Below are 15864 nucleotides of genomic sequence, written 5' to 3'. Positions count from 1 at the left end.
TCCTTTAATTCTTGCATTTAATAATGTTTACTCCTCTTGCACTTTATGTGTTTGTTGAAATGTCTCTTTTAGTTTTAGTGTAGATTTTGTTCCTCTTGGCCTAGGTAGAGTAATTAGTGACACTTGAGTTATCTAATTCCTTTGTTGATTGATAATTGGAAAGATTGCTAATTGGTTGGGAGTGCACTAAAGCTAGTCCTTCCTTGGAAGTTGGCTAGGACTTGTGGCTCAAGTCAATTCATCCACTTAACTTTCCTTTAATTAGTAAGGGTTAACTAAGTGGTAGCAATGAATAATTCTCATCACAATTGAGAAGGATAACTAGGATAGGACTTCTAGTTCTTACACCTTACCAAGAGCCTTTTATAGTTGTTAGTTTATTTTCATTGCCATTTACTTTTCATGCTTCTTATCCAAAACCCCAAAATAACTCATAACCAATAACAAGACACTTTATTGTAATTCCTAGGGAGAACGACCCGAGGTTCCAATACTTCGGTTTATAAATTTTAGGGGTTTGTACTAGTGACAAACAACTTTTTGTATGAAAGGATTAGTGATTGGTTTAGAAACTATACTTGCAACGAGAATTCATTTGTGAAATTCTATACCATCAAAAATCCATTCGTCAAAATGGCGCCGTTGCCGGGGAATTGCAATGGTGTTATGTTATTGGTTATTGTACATATGTGAATAGTGTGAATATCTTGCTTTTTGCTTTATTTGCTAGTTGTAGAATTTTATTTCTCTTATTTTCCATTATCTTTTGATTTTTGTTTTCTCTTTCCATTATGAATTCTCATTTTGGCTATGAGTGTGATTACAACTATGTTGTAGGTGATGAGGACTATAATGGAGATGTGTATCAAGGATGGGACAATCAAAGGTGGGAAGAGCCATATGCTTATGATCAATCATCATGGCAATAACCCCCACCAATGCACTATGAGAAAGAGCCATTCTTTGATGCATATCAATCAAATGGCTATGGTGGATCTCCTTGTGATTTCCAAGAACCACCACTATATGCCTATGAGTCATATCCTCAACATGACCCTCAACCACACTCACAAGCCTATTTTCAACAAACACCTCCATATGACCATGATCCTTACCCACCATACCAACCTCCTTTTGAACCATATGAGCCATACATGGAACCACAATTCCAAGATTACTATTCCCAAGAACCACTTCAATACACACCACCACCTCACCAAGAAGAACCACCTTCCTATATTGAACCCTTTCTCCAAGACAATGAACCTTCTTATCCACTCCAACCTCTAATGGATGGAACCCTTGGTGTTCTTCTTCAAGGACATGAGGAGATGACAAGGGATGTGCAACAATTCATGACTGCCTTGGATGCGGTGGTAAACCGGTTAGCATCCCAATTTTTGGACACTCAAGGAACTCCCATGGCTCAAGAAGAGCATAGCATGAAGGAGAGATTGGAAACTCCGGTGGAAAAGGAGGAAGGCTACTTTGTGTTAGAACAATTGGAGGAACCTATGACCATTGAAGAAGAGGAAGAAGTGGTTGAAGACTTAGGAGATGCGGAACTTCCATGGGAAGCTAAAATCAAAGAAAATCCCTCCAAGAAGAGTAAATTTGATGTTGAGGAGGAATGTGCACAACCTCCGAGGCATATTCTATATGAAGACTTGGAGAGAATGAAGCAAGAATTGAGTTCCCTTGGTGATGAAGATCATGCACCCAATCTTCTTGGTGAAGAATCCTTTGAATTTGAAGAACCTTCTCCCAATGAATTTAAAAGTGATGTGGAGGTAGATTTCTCTCAACCTCCCATTTATGACTTGAGTGATGTTGAAGAGTTAGAGGAAGTTGATGAACAAAGGATTGAAAATAAAAAAGTTTATGAAGAGGTGGAGATTGACAAGGAAGCAAACAAGGGAGTAGAGCTTGCAAGCACATTGGAGATACCTCTCCCCAAGCCACCACCATCCATTCTCTCATTCAAGTGGGTAAATTCCTTATACTTAAGCTTTGTTATTCCCCTTGAATATGGTTTGCTTGAGACGGATGGTCAACTTAGAAAAATTAGTGGCTTTAAGAGTAAAAAGGAGATGGTTAGTGGTTGGAAGCATCATTCTAGGTTCATTATGGTCACATGTCCAAAGCTTGATAGCAAAGGTTGGTGTATAACTAGAGTACATGGGTCTAGAAGGATGTTTAGTCACTTTGTTGAGAATTCACCTTGCTCACCACCCACATGGATTAATGATAATCAACTTGGAGATGGGTGTGAAGACAAAATATGGGATCCGGGAACACATGAGGATCAACATTGGGAGCCCATGGTTTGTGAAGAACTCCATCAAAGCTTGGAGATATTAATCTTGAATGATGGAGCTTATTGGAAGTCCAAGCATTGGTGGAAGTTCCAAGATGAGTACAAGCACAAGCCACCTTGATGAGGAGCTCCCCATAAGTCCAACTTAAGGACAATAAACAAAAGTGCTAGGTGGGAGACAACCCACCATGGTAAAATCCTTTCATTTTCTCTTTTGTATATATTGGTAGAATTAGCTTAATTTCATGTTTTGTTTAGTTAGTTGAGTATGTTTGGTAGTTTAAGTATGCTAAATAAGGTTTTATGGTGTTTTGGTAGTTGTTTGGAGGTTTGGAATGCTTGGATTGGTGCAAAAACATAGAAAAAAAATTTTGAAAAACAGAGCACCATCCACGCGTACGCGTACATGGCGCGTACGCGCACTTACAGCATTTCCGACCATCCACGCGCGCGCGCCATGCGTGCGTACGCGTGGATTGAGAAGTTCCAACCTCCATACATTTTCCAGAGAGTTGTGCCTGCGCCGCGCCAACGTTGTGCCTTTCGCACAAACCAACTCGCGCGTACGCGCACATGACGCGTACGCGCCACTCTCGAAATAAGCCAACGACGCGCGCGCGCCATGCGTGCGTGCGCGTGGATGCCCTTTCTTCCATCCATTTCTTTTCTTCTCCTCCTTCCATTTCTCCCTTTTTCCTTTCTTCTTCCCTCCTCCTACCCCTCATCCAACACTTCCAAACACCATTGACAACCATTTATTTTAGTTAACAAATTAGTTAGTTAGTTAGTTGATTAGTTAGTTTTAGTTTAGTTTTCATTTTATTTTCTCTCTTTTCATCATAAGTGTTGGAGTATTGACTTTGTTTACTATACATTGCTATATCCCTTATTGCCTAAATGCTATTTTAGCATGAATATTTTTAGATAATCTTTGTTGGATTCTATGATTGAGGTTATATTTTGTTACTTGGTTTTGAGTTCTTCATGCTTACCTTTTGAAAAAAATACCAAGTGATGAGAATTGTCTTCGAGCTTATAACTCTTTTGAATTGCATGTTGTAGCTAGCCACCATGTGATTTGGATCCTTTTCCCTCGATTAGGCAACCTCTTGATGGATGATGTTGTGCATTTACCTTAATGCATTGTGTTCATGATTATATCCATCCATATGTTTGACTTGAATGCTTTCATGCTTCTCTAATGCTTGTCTTACCTTACAAGCTTACTTAAAGCATCTCAAGCACACTAGGATAAGTGAAGTGCATGTTTCTTTTGTGACATAGCTTTTATGCTAATGTGTATTCTAAACCGCGCAATTTAGAATTCACACACCTAATATTTCTTAATGTCACACTAATTCACTCACCTCATTCTAGTGATTTACCTCATTCCAACAATGTATACTTCCTTGCTTTTATATCTTCTCATCTTATAGTGTTATATTTTTGTTTTTCATAACGAATGCACCACAAGCAACCATGGAAGCGGAAGAAAGAACACATAGCAATCCGGAGAGTCGCCGTACCCCCTTGCTCATCTTTGAGTGCACCGAGGACGGTGCAAACTTTTAAGTGTGGGGAGGTCGTCTGACCGATCGGCAATCTTGGGTGACAAATTTCTAACTCCAATACTTTTGCATTTCATTCTAGGATTTTAGGATTTTTACTTGCATTTTCTTATTTCTGCATATGCATACACAATAAGCTTAGTTAAGATAATGAGAATTTTTCAAGATTTCTATCTATAGGGCATGTCAATTGATTTGAGTGAAAACTTTTCATAGAACTTGCTTGAATTATATATATTATGGATCATGTTTTGAGCTAAGAACACAATCTTGTGAGACTTGAGCCTAATGATGTGGTTACATCTTATAACCACTTATTTTTCCTTCTTGTGTGCATTATTCTCTTCCTATGATTGTGATCTTTGATTTGTTTGATTCTTTATGTCCATTATTTGGTGTATTCATGCATTTATATGATTGAGGCCATCATTTCATTAGCTCACTCACCCAAATGGCCTTACCTTCAATCTTCCTTTGTTATCCAAATTTGAGCCTACGATTAACCCACTTTGTTCTTAATTTAGCACATTACAAGCCTTAAAGCGGAAAACAATAAAAGTCCTTATTTGGATCTTTGATTAGCTTAGACTAGTGTGTGTGAGTATCATTCAAGTGTGGGAACCTTGGGACATTGGGTAAGTAAAAGGGTAGTTTTGTATTGTTATTAAAAATATTGAGAATTGGGTACATACTCATGTATTGATCAAATGTAAAATCTTATGCATTGATGCTCTTATATATAGAAAGAAAAAAAATGAGAAAAACAAAAGAAAAAAAAGAAAAGAAAAAGAAAAACAATATGGAAAAGAAAAAAAAATAGAAAAAAAAAAGAAGGAAAAAATAATAAAAAGGGGACAAAATGCCCCAAGGCAAGGTCCAATAAAATCAATGCATAAGTGTTGTGAAATGAAAAAGAAAATGCATGAGTATGTGAAAAAGTGAAGAATGGGTAGCTAGATTAGAACTTAATTGTATAGGATGTCATAGGTTAGGTGGGAAGTTTAAGCTTATCAAAGATTCAAATTTCAAGCTCACTTGACCAAATATGCATCCTACCTTGACCCTAGTCCCATTACAACCAATGAAAAGACCTCATGATACTTGTATGCATGCATGAAATAAATGTTGATTGTTAGAAGAAAAACAAATCTTGGAAAGCATGAAATAGAGGAGAATTGAGTGAATCAACCCTAAACACTTGAGCGAATAGAGTGCAAACACATCCGGTGAGGGTTTGATGCTCAATTACATGTTTTCACCTATGATCATCATTCTTCATGCAAGTTTGTAAAAATATTTAATAACTCAATTCAATTGTGGATTAGACTTGCTAGTCCTTAGCCCTTGTGCATATATGTTTCTTGGAAATTGATTTATTTTGACCAAGCACTTGCATTCATTTAGATAGTTGCATATAGGTAGATTGCATTTAGTTAGTTTCCATTGAATAAATGCCATACCCTTACTTCATTCTTGGCTTAAGCATGAGGACATGCTTGGTTTAAGTGTGGGGAGGTTGACAAACCCCATTTGTAGGGTTTATCTTGTATTGATTTTTGGGGATTTTATCACCTTTTACCCATATTTATTCAAGAAATAGCATGGTTTTGTATATTCTCCTTTAATTGTGCTTGAATGTGAAAACATGCTTTTTAGGACTCAAAATAGCTAAATTTAATTCACCTTGATTCTATTAGATACCTTGATATGTTTGTTAAGTGATTTAAGGTTTAGGAGGCAAAGATTGGATCAAGGAAATGAAGAAAGAAAGCATGAAAAGTTGGAGAACTCATGAAGAAATGAAAGAACCGGAAAGCTGTCAAGCCGACCTCTTTGCACTTAAACGACCATAACTTGAGCTACAAAGGTCCAAATGATGCGGTTCCAGTTGGGTTGGAAAGCTAACATCCGGGTCTTCGAAACGATATAAGATTTGCTATGGTTGAACCACGCATGGTGACGCGTACGCGCATAGTACGCGCACGCGCCGTTGCTGCCACCTGGTTCACTTAAAACAAAACGTGGCCAGCGAATTCTAAAGCCTTGTGGGCCTAATCCAACTCATTTCTGATGCTATTTAAGCCAAGGATTGAAGGGGGAATGAGGATACTTTTCATACTTTAGAAGTTAGTTACCATTAGTTTAGTCATAGCTTAGTTTAGTAGTGAGAATTAGTTTCTAGAGAGAGAAGCTCTCACTTCTCTCTAGAATTAGGATTAGGTTTAGTTCAATAACCTTAGATCTAGATTTTAATTCATGCTTTCATCTCCTTCTACCTTTCAATTCTTTGTTGCTACATTCAATCTTCTTCTATTCCTTTGTTGTAATTTCCTTTATGTTGTTCTTATACTTTGTTGTAGATCTAGTATTGTTCCTTCTACATTCTTCCAATTCAATAAGAGGTAATTCATAATAAATGTGTCTTCTTTGCTTTTCTATTGTTGATCTCTTGTTTTTGTAGTTGTAGATTCCTTTAATTCTTGCATTTAATAATGTTTACTCCTCTTGCACTTTATGTGTTTGTTGAAATGTCTCTTTTAGTTTTAGTGTAGATTTTGTTCCTCTTGGCCTAGGTAGAGTAATTAGTGACACTTGAGTTATCTAATTCCTTTGTTGATTGATAATTGGAGAGATTGCTAATTGGTTGGGAGTGCACTAAAGCTAGTCCTTCCTTGGAAGTTGGCTAGGACTTGTGGCTCAAGTCAATTCATCCACTTAACTTTCCTTTAATTAGTAAGGGTTAACTAAGTGGTAGCAATGAATAATTCTCATCACAATTGAGAAGGATAACTAGGATAGGACTTCTAGTTCTCACACCTTACCAAGAGCATTTTATAGTTGTTAGTTTATTTTCATTGCCATTTACTTTTCATGCTTCTTATCCAAAACCCCAAAATAACTCATAACCAATAACAAGACACTTTATTGTAATTCCTAGGGAGAACGACCCGAGGTTCCAATACTTCGGTTTATAAATTTTAGGGGTTTGTACTAGTGACAAACAACTTTTTGTATGAAAGGATTAGTGATTGGTTTAGAAACTATACTTGCAACGAGAATTCATTTGTGAAATTCTATACCATCAAAAATCCATTCGTCAATCGCCGGGAAGCAATTAAGACCAAGTAACTCCATTTGTGGAACAAAATCTCGATCAACATCTTTCAGCAAACAAAGAACCTGAAATCAAAAGGGAATTGCCAAATATCATTTTCATTATCAAGTAAATAAAATCCGAACCCCAATATTAGAGCTGATGCATGTACCTTTTTGCAATCAAGCCCATCTTGAAATTAGATATATAATTGCATGTATCATATATAATTGTTGCATTAATATCCTTTGGACCTATCTTACTTGTATATACCAAATAATGTGCTAAAATTTATAAGACACAAGTTTAAGCTTGGAAGAAGCATTTTCATTAGAGACAATAATAAATAGTTAACCTTTTAAAAATGAAAAACAGCCCCTGAAAATTGAATAACATATGTGAAAGTGGGAAATGCTACCTGATAAGGGAATAAAACCCTTCTGTTTGGTTTTGTGCGACTTTTTTTTTGTTGAGAATCAAAAGGGATAGCATTTCAAAAATCTCTAGGTACTCTATGTTTTTTTACGTTTATTTCAACAATAATGCATTTTTTTAGAAAAGATTGTTGGACGAAACTCTTAATTTTATTCTTGGATAATTATTTTCCTGCTTGATGCACAAAAATCTATAAATAATACAAAACAAAAGAACAATATAAAAGAAAACCAAAACCAAAATTGATTCTTAGAGAGGATGAAACCACATTAACATACAGAACAATATTTACAACCATTAGACCGTTTGGTTCCAAAGAATAACAGAGCATCCTGTAAGAAGACACTTGAACTATCAATAGAAGGAGATAACAATGGAAAAAAATACAAATTCAACCCATTCAGACCAACCCAAACAACAATAAAGAAACATATACATATGGCTTATGGTATAATTTCTTAGAATATCTATAAAATTAACGATAGTAATATTTAATAGAAGTCAAACATAGCTGACCATACTCAGTAATTCTTCTAGAATAGATTTACAAGCAGGGCATATTTTGTTCAAAATTTGTGCCATCTCCGATAGGAAATAAGGATGGGGTATGGTAATGTTAAATTTAATTATTCCATAATGGCCTAAAATTAAATCTTAATCCTTCAAGGTTTTTTCTAGTATATTTACAAATGATAATCTCTAAATAAATTGTCCTGAAACACATTCTTACCTTCAGATAAATGAATGACTTTAGAGCTATGATGTACGGACACGATACACGACACGACACGGGACACACCGACACGTGAATTTTAAAATCTTATACGACACGAAGACACACATACACATAACATATAAAGTATTTTTTAGATAATAATATATACTATTTCTAAATTTATTTTAATAATCCATGTTAAGAATAAGATTGGACACACTGACACGTGATGGTATTTAGTTGTGCCCAAGCGTGTTCGGAGAAAAATTTTCTATTTTTTATTAAGACACGGTTGGACACAGTAGACACGCGTGTCGGACGAGTGTCGGTGAGTGTCGTGTCTAAAATGTGTCCGACACGCAGACACGGCAACTCAGTGGAGTGTCTGTGCTTCATAGCTTTAGAGTATAAAATGTACGGATATACATCCTCAACTGAACGAATGGCTTTAGATCCACAAGTGGTGCACTCATGAGTTAGGTTTGGAAGTCCCAAATCAAAACAATTAATCTATCGATGCTCTTATATTTCCAAAATAGAGACATTCTCCTGTAAAGGTGAAATTGATTAATATCCAACACATGATAAATAAGTGTAGATTATGCATGTCTCATTTATAAGGTAAACAATTGAAAGCTAATGTAGATAAGATCAAGAATATATTTAATTATATCTTGGTTAGTTAGAAGGCCAAACTTTATTCCTGTTATGAATGAGAAGCATAGTTGTCAGAATCAAACCGGTGATCGAACGGTCAGGTTACTGGGTCACTAGATTACTGGTTTAAGCGGTGGGTCACTGATCGAACCAATTAACCCGGTATAATTAAATAATTATATAAATTTTAATTATTTTTTCTTTATTATAAGTACTTTTATTTTGTTTTTATAAAAATAATTATCATTTTTAAATTTTAATACTTTATTAATTAGTTTATATTTATTGTATTATTATATTATTATAGGTGAAAAGTGAAAACTCACATACAGTTGTAGTTTAATAAGCCCAATGCACCATATGGGTTGGTTGGCATGAATGCAATCAGTGCAACTAAACCAGTCCTTACTGCCAAAATTAAAGAAATTCACATGCATCAGCAACATACAAACCTTCCTATTAAAGGCAAAGTGTGAAGCATTAATGGTTATGGTTATGGTCATTAAGGCAATGAAAATTGCAAATGAAGAAACGATCAAGTAATGAAAATGATGTGTACAATTTTCTTAAATATTCCTTCAGTGCAATCATTTAGTTTGTTCAGTATTTTTTTCAATGGAGTCTCCTCCTCACCTCCCTCTCTTAAAGTTTTCATCAACTTCCCCCATTCAATCCCCATGCCAACTGTTGTAATTATCATTTTTTCCTAACCATCCTGCACTTTGGTTCCTGCAAGAAGGGAAGGTTTTTTGTTCATCTATATTTACTAGTGTGTGGTCATGAAAAACCATGTATTACTATGATACTATATGTTAATATCAATATCCACAAAAATAACTAGAGTGCATTTAAATCACTACCTTTTTTATGGAAATGACACGCTACAAGTAACTCTTACTTATTGCATTGATACTCTCATTTTATGTTCTCTCACTTGGTTCCTCTCGAAGTTCCTCCGATAGTCGAAAGCTCTCTAGGGCGACCCAGCAAGTAGTATCAGAGCTGATGGCTAATCGGTCTGGTCTTAACACCTTAACTTTTTGAGTTAGATGTGGTGTCATCTCATTTTATGTTCTCTCACTTGGTTCCTCTCTGAAGTCTCTCCGGTGGTTAAAAGCCCCTCACGGTAGTCTACCAGTGGTATCAGAGCCGATGGTTAATCGATCTGATGGTTTAAGGAATATTCAAGGTGAAGCATTGAAAGTTTCAGGAGTTAATCTTAATGTAAAAGCTCACACTTGAGGATGAGATTATTAATATTGTAAGTGTGAAGAGTGCATTAACTTGATACTTTAAGATTTTGAGTTGGATGTGGTAGCTTCTCATTTTATGTTCTCTCACTTAGTTCCTCCCAAAGTCTTCCCGGTGGTTAAGAGAATCTACTAACCACTTTATATCTAATGAAATTTTTAATAAAGAGAATCTACTAACCATTTTATCTTTTTTTTTCTTTTCTTTTTCTTTCTTTATTCATAGTTAAGATGAATGTCCATTATTCTGTTACTTTGTAATGTCATGTTTATTGGATTTTATAATAAAGAAAATCCACTAACGATTTTATCTCTTTTCTCCTTTTTTTTTTCTTTCCTTATCCACAGTTATGATGAATATAGTTAAGATGAATGTCAATTAATCCACTAACCATTTTATAGTAAAGAGATGAATATACAATAAATTCCGAAAACATCTATGAAGATTAGTCTTAATTAGATGAGCGGGGCTATTAGCTTTTTGTTTCTGAGTAGTTTTGGCATCTCATTTTATCCTTTGAAGCTCAGAATGATTGGCATCTATAGGAACTCAAAATTCAGATAGTTTTATTGATTCTCCTAGTTCAGTATATTAATTCTTGAACACAGTTACTTTATGAGTCTTAGCCGTGACCCTAAGCATTTTGTTTTCCAGTATTACCACCGGATACATAAATGCCACAGACACATAACTGGGTGAACTTTTTCAGATTGTAACTCAGCTTTGCTAGAGTCCCCAATTAGAGGTGTCCAGAGCTCTTAAGCACACTCTTTTTGCTTTGGACCACAACTTTAACCGCTCAGTCTCAAGCTTTTCACTTGACACCTTCACGCCACAAACACATGGTTAGGGACAGCTTGGTTTAGCCGCTTAGGCCAGGATTTTATTCCTGTGGGCCCTCCTATCCATTGATGCTCAAAGCCTTGGATCCTCTTTTACCCTTGTCTTTTGGTTTAAAGGGCTATTGGCTTTTTCTGTTTGCTTTCTTTTTTTTTTTCGCCATTTTTCTTCTGCAAGCTTTTCACTGCTTTTTCTTGCTTCAAGAATCAATTATATGATTTTTCAGATTATCAATAACATTTCTCCTTTTTCATTATTCTCTCAAGAGCCAATAATTTTAACATTCATAAACAACAATATCAAAAATATGCATTGTTCAAGCATTCATTCAGAAAAACAAAAAGTATTGCCACCACATCAAAATAATTAGACTATTTTAAAATTCGAAATTCATGTACTTCTTTTCCTTTTTCTGAAAATATTTTTTTCATTTAAGAGAGGTGAAGGATTCATAGGACATTCATAACTTTGAAGCATAGACACTAGACACTAATGATTATGTAATAAAGACACAAACATAAATAAAACATAAAGCATAGTAGATGAAAAACAGAAAATAAAGAGCAAGAAAATTAAAGAACGGGTCCACCTTAGTGATGGTGGCTAGTTCTTCCTCTTGAAGATCTTATGGAGTGCTTGAGCTCCTCAATGTCCCTTCCTTGCCTTTGTTGCTCTTCCCTCATGGCTATTTGATCCTCTCTAATTTCATGGAGAATAATGGAATGCTCTTGGTGCTCCATTTTTAGTTGCTCCATATTGGAACTCAAATCTCCTAAGGAGGTGTTGATTTGCTCCCAATAGTTGTGTGGGGAAAAATGCATCCCTTGAGGCATCTCAGAGATTTCTTGATGAGGGACTTCCTCATGCTCTTGTTGAGGTCCATAGGTGGGCTCTCTTATTTGCTCCATCCTCTTTTTAGTGATGGGCTTGTCCTCTTCAATGAGGATGTCTCCCTCTATGACAATTCTAGCTGAATTGCATAGGTGACAAATGAGATGAGGGAAGGCTAACCTTGCCAAAGTAGAAGACTTGTCCGCCACCTTATAGAATTTTAGGGATATGATCTCATGAACTTCTACTTCCTCTCCATTCATGATACTATGGATCATGATAGCCCGGTCTACAGTAACTTCAGACCGGTTGCTAGTAGGAATGATGGAGTGTTGGATGAATTCCAACCATCCTCTAGCCACAGGTTTGAGATCAAGCCTTCTTAGTTGAACCGGCTTGCCTCTTGAGTCTCTTTTCCACTGAGCTCCTTCCACACATATGTCCATGAGGACTTGGTCCAACCTTTGATCAAAGTTGACCCTTCTAGTGTAGGGGCGTGCATCTCCTTGCATTATTGGCAAGTTGAATGCCAACCTTACATTTTCTGGACTAAAATCTAAGTATTTCCCCCGAACCATTGTAAGCCAATTCTTTGGGTTCGGGATCACACTTTGATCATGGTTTTTGGTGACCCATGCATTAGCATAGAACTCTTGAACCATTAAGATTCCGACTTGTTGAATGGGGTTGGTGAGAACTTTCCAACCTCTTTTTCAAATCTCATGTCGGATCTCCAGGTACTCATTCCTTTTGAGTATGAAAGGGACCTCAGGAATCACCTTCTTCTTGGCCACAACTTCATAGAAGTGGTCTTGATGGACCTTTGAGATGAATCTCTCCATCTCCCATGACTCGGAGGTGGAAGCTTTTGCCTTCCCTTTCCTCTTTCTAGAGGTTTCTCCGGCCTTAGGTGCCATAAATGGTTATGGAAAAATAAAAAAGCAACGCTTTTACCACACCAAACTTAGAAGGTTTGCTCGTCCTCGAGAAAAAAAATAAAGAAGGGAGTAGAAGAAGAAGAAAATGGAGGAGATGGAGAGGTGTGAGTGGTTTGGCCAATAGGGGAAGAAGTGTTTATGATGTGTGATAATGAAGGAGGGATGAGGGGTTTATATAGGAGTGGAGAGAGGGGTAGGGTTCGTGTATTAGGGGTTGGGTTTGGGAGGGAAAGGATTTGAATTTGAATTGTAAGGTGGGTATTATGGGGAAGAAAAATGGAGGTGATTAGTGAGGGGTATTTGGAGGAGGGTGTTATGGGAAGTTGTGAAGAAGAGAGAGAGAGAGTTGGGGTAGGTGGGGATCCTGTGGGGTCTACAGATCCTGAGGTGTCAAGGATTTCTCATCCCTGCACCATTTTGGCGTGTAAACGCCCCTTTGAGTGCCAATCCTGGCGTTAAACGCCAGGTTACTACCCATTTTTGGCGTTTAACGCCAGGTTGCTGCCCATTTCTGGCGTTTAACACCAGCTTTTCTTCCCTTTCTGGCGTTAAACGCCAGCTTGATGCCCTTTTCTGGCGTTAAACGCCAGTCTGGTGCCCTTTTCTGGCATTAAACGCCCAGAATGGTGCCAGATTGGGCGTTTAACGCCCATTCTGCTACCCTTACTGGCGTTTAAATGCCAGTAAGCTCCTCCTCCAGGGTGTACTATTTTTAATGCTATTTTTTATTTTGCTTTGATTTTTGCAGTTGTTTTTGTGACTCCACATGATCATCAACCTAAGAAAAACATAAAATAATAATAGAAATTTAACATAGATAAGTAAAAATTGGGTTGCCTCCCAATAAGCGCTTCTTTAATGTCAATAGCTTGACAGTGGGCTCTCATGGAGCCTCACAGGTACTCAGAGCATCATGATGGCCTCCCAACACCAAACTTAGAGTTTGAATGTGGGGGCTCTATTTGACTCTGCATTGAGAGAAGCTTGTCATGCTTCTTCTCCATGTGTACAGAAGGAGATTCTTTAGCTTTAAACACAAGGTAGTCCTCATTCACTTGAAGGACCAACTCTCCTCTGTCAACATCAATCACAGCTTTTGCTGTGGCTAGGAAGGGTCTGCCAAGGATGATAGATTCATCCTTACTCTTTCCAGTGTCCAGGATTATGAAGTCAGCAGGGATGTAAAGGCCTTCAACTTTTACCAAGACATCCTCTACAAGTCCATAAGCCTGTTTCCTTGAATTTTCTGCCATCTCTAGCGAGATTCTTGCAGCTTGCACCTCAAAGATCCCTAGTTTCTCCATTACAGAGAGGGGCATGAGGTTTATACTTGACCCTAGGTCACACAGATCTTTCTCAAAGGTCATGGTGCCTATGGTACAAGGTATTAAGAACTTTCCAGGATCCGGTTTCTTCTGAGGTAATGTCTGCCTAATCAAGTCATTCAGTTCATTGGTAAGCAAGGGGGTTTCATCCTCCCAAGTCTCATTACCAAATAACTTGGCATTCAGCTTCATGATTGCTCCAAGGTACTTAGCAACTTGCTCTTCAGTAATATCTTCATCCTCTTCAGAGGAAGAATATTCATCAGAGCTCATGAATGGCAGAAGTAGGTTCAATAGAATCTCTATAGTCTCTGTATGAGCCTCAGATTCCTTTGATTCCTCATTAGGGAACTCCTTGAAGGCCAGTGGACGTCCATTGAGGTCTTCCTCACTGGAGATCACTGCCTTTTCTTCCTCTCCAGGTTCGGCCATGTTAGTCATGGTTATGGCCTTGCACTCTCTCTTGGGATTTTCTTCTGTATTGCTTGGGAGAGTGCTAGAAGGAGTTTCAGTAATTCTCTTACTCAGTTGACCCACTTGTGCCTCCAAATTTCTAATGGAATATCTTGTTTCATTCATAAAACTGAGAGTAATATTAGATAGATCAGAGACTATAGTTGCTAAGTCAGAGAAGCTCTGCTTAGAATTCTCTATTTTTTGCTGAGAAGATGATGGAAAAGGTTTGCTATTGCCAAACCTGTTTCTTTCACCATTATTATTATTGAAGCCTTGATTAGGCTTCTGTTGATCCTTCCATGAGAGATTAGGATGATTCCTCCATGAAGGATTATAAGTTTTTCCATAGGATTCTCCCATGTAATTCACTTCTTCCATTCCAGGATTCTCAGGATCATAAGCTTCTTCTTCAGAGGAAGTTTCTTTATTACTGCTGGATGCAGCTTGCATTCCAGTCAAACTCTGAGAAATCATATTGACTTGCTGAGTCAATATTTTATTTTGAGCCAATATGGCATTCAAAGTATCAATCTTAAGAACTCCTTTCTTATGAGTTGTCCCATTGTTTACAGGATTTCTTTCAGAAGTGTACATGAATTGGTTATTTACAACTATTTCAATGAGTTCCTGGACTTCTTCAGGCGTCTTCTTCAGATAAAGAGATCCACCAGCAGAGTTGTCCAATGACATCTTGGACAGCTCAGACAAACCATCATAGAATATGCATATGATGCTCCATTCTGAAAGCATGCCAGAAGGACACCTTCTGATCAATTGCTTGTATCTTTCCCAAGCTTCATAGAGGGATTCACCTTCCTTCTGTCTGAAGGTCTAGACTTCCACTCTAAGCTTACTCAATTTTTGAGGTGGGAAGAACTTTGCCAAGAAGGCATTGACCAGCTTTTCCCAAGAGTTCAGGCTTTCTTTAGGTTGTGAGTCCAACCATGTCCTAGCTCTGTCTCTTATAGCAAAGGGGAAAAGCATAAGTCTGTAGACCTCAGGGTCAACCCCATTGGTCTTAACAGTATCACAGATTTGCAAGAATTCAGCTAAGAACTGATGAGGATCTTCCAATGGAAGTCCATGAAACTTGCAATTCTGCTGCATTAGAGAAACTAATTGAGGTTTAAGCTCAAAGTTGTTTGCTCCAATTGCAGGAATTGAGATACTCCTTCCACAGAAGTCAGAAGAGGGTGCAATAAAGTCACCAAGTATCTTCCTTGCATCTCCACCATTGTTGTTGGGTTCGGCCATCTCTTCTTCTTTTTCGAAAAATTCTGTCAGGTCCTCTCCAGAGTGTTGTGCTTTAGCTTCTCTTATTTTTCTCTTTAGAGTCCTTTCAGGTTCCGGATCAGCTTCAACAAGAATGTTCTTATCCTTGCTCCTGCTCATATGAAAAAGAAGAGAACAGAAAAGAATAGGAATCCTCTATGTCAC

The 15864-nt window shown here is 37.3% G+C and overlaps 1 non-coding gene and 1 pseudogene across 1 annotated transcript; both read left to right on the top strand.

Moving 5' to 3' along the window:
- Positions 1–791: 791 nt before the first annotated feature.
- LOC148562172 (uncharacterized) lies at positions 792–2438 on the top strand (annotated as a pseudogene).
- A 12737-nt stretch (positions 2439–15175) lies between these two features.
- On the top strand, positions 15176–15279 carry LOC148562171 (small nucleolar RNA R71). The gene has a single exon (XR_015886776.1). It is a non-coding gene; the product is annotated as a small nucleolar RNA R71 (small nucleolar RNA).
- Positions 15280–15864: the final 585 nt, after the last annotated feature.

Source organism: Arachis ipaensis, chromosome B6 (genome assembly GCF_059453495.1).
Source record: "Arachis ipaensis isolate K30076 ecotype BB chromosome B6, ASM5945349v1, whole genome shotgun sequence".
Lineage (NCBI taxonomy): Eukaryota > Viridiplantae > Streptophyta > Magnoliopsida > Fabales > Fabaceae > Arachis > Arachis ipaensis.
This window is presented reverse-complemented; position numbering and strand designations above follow the sequence as displayed.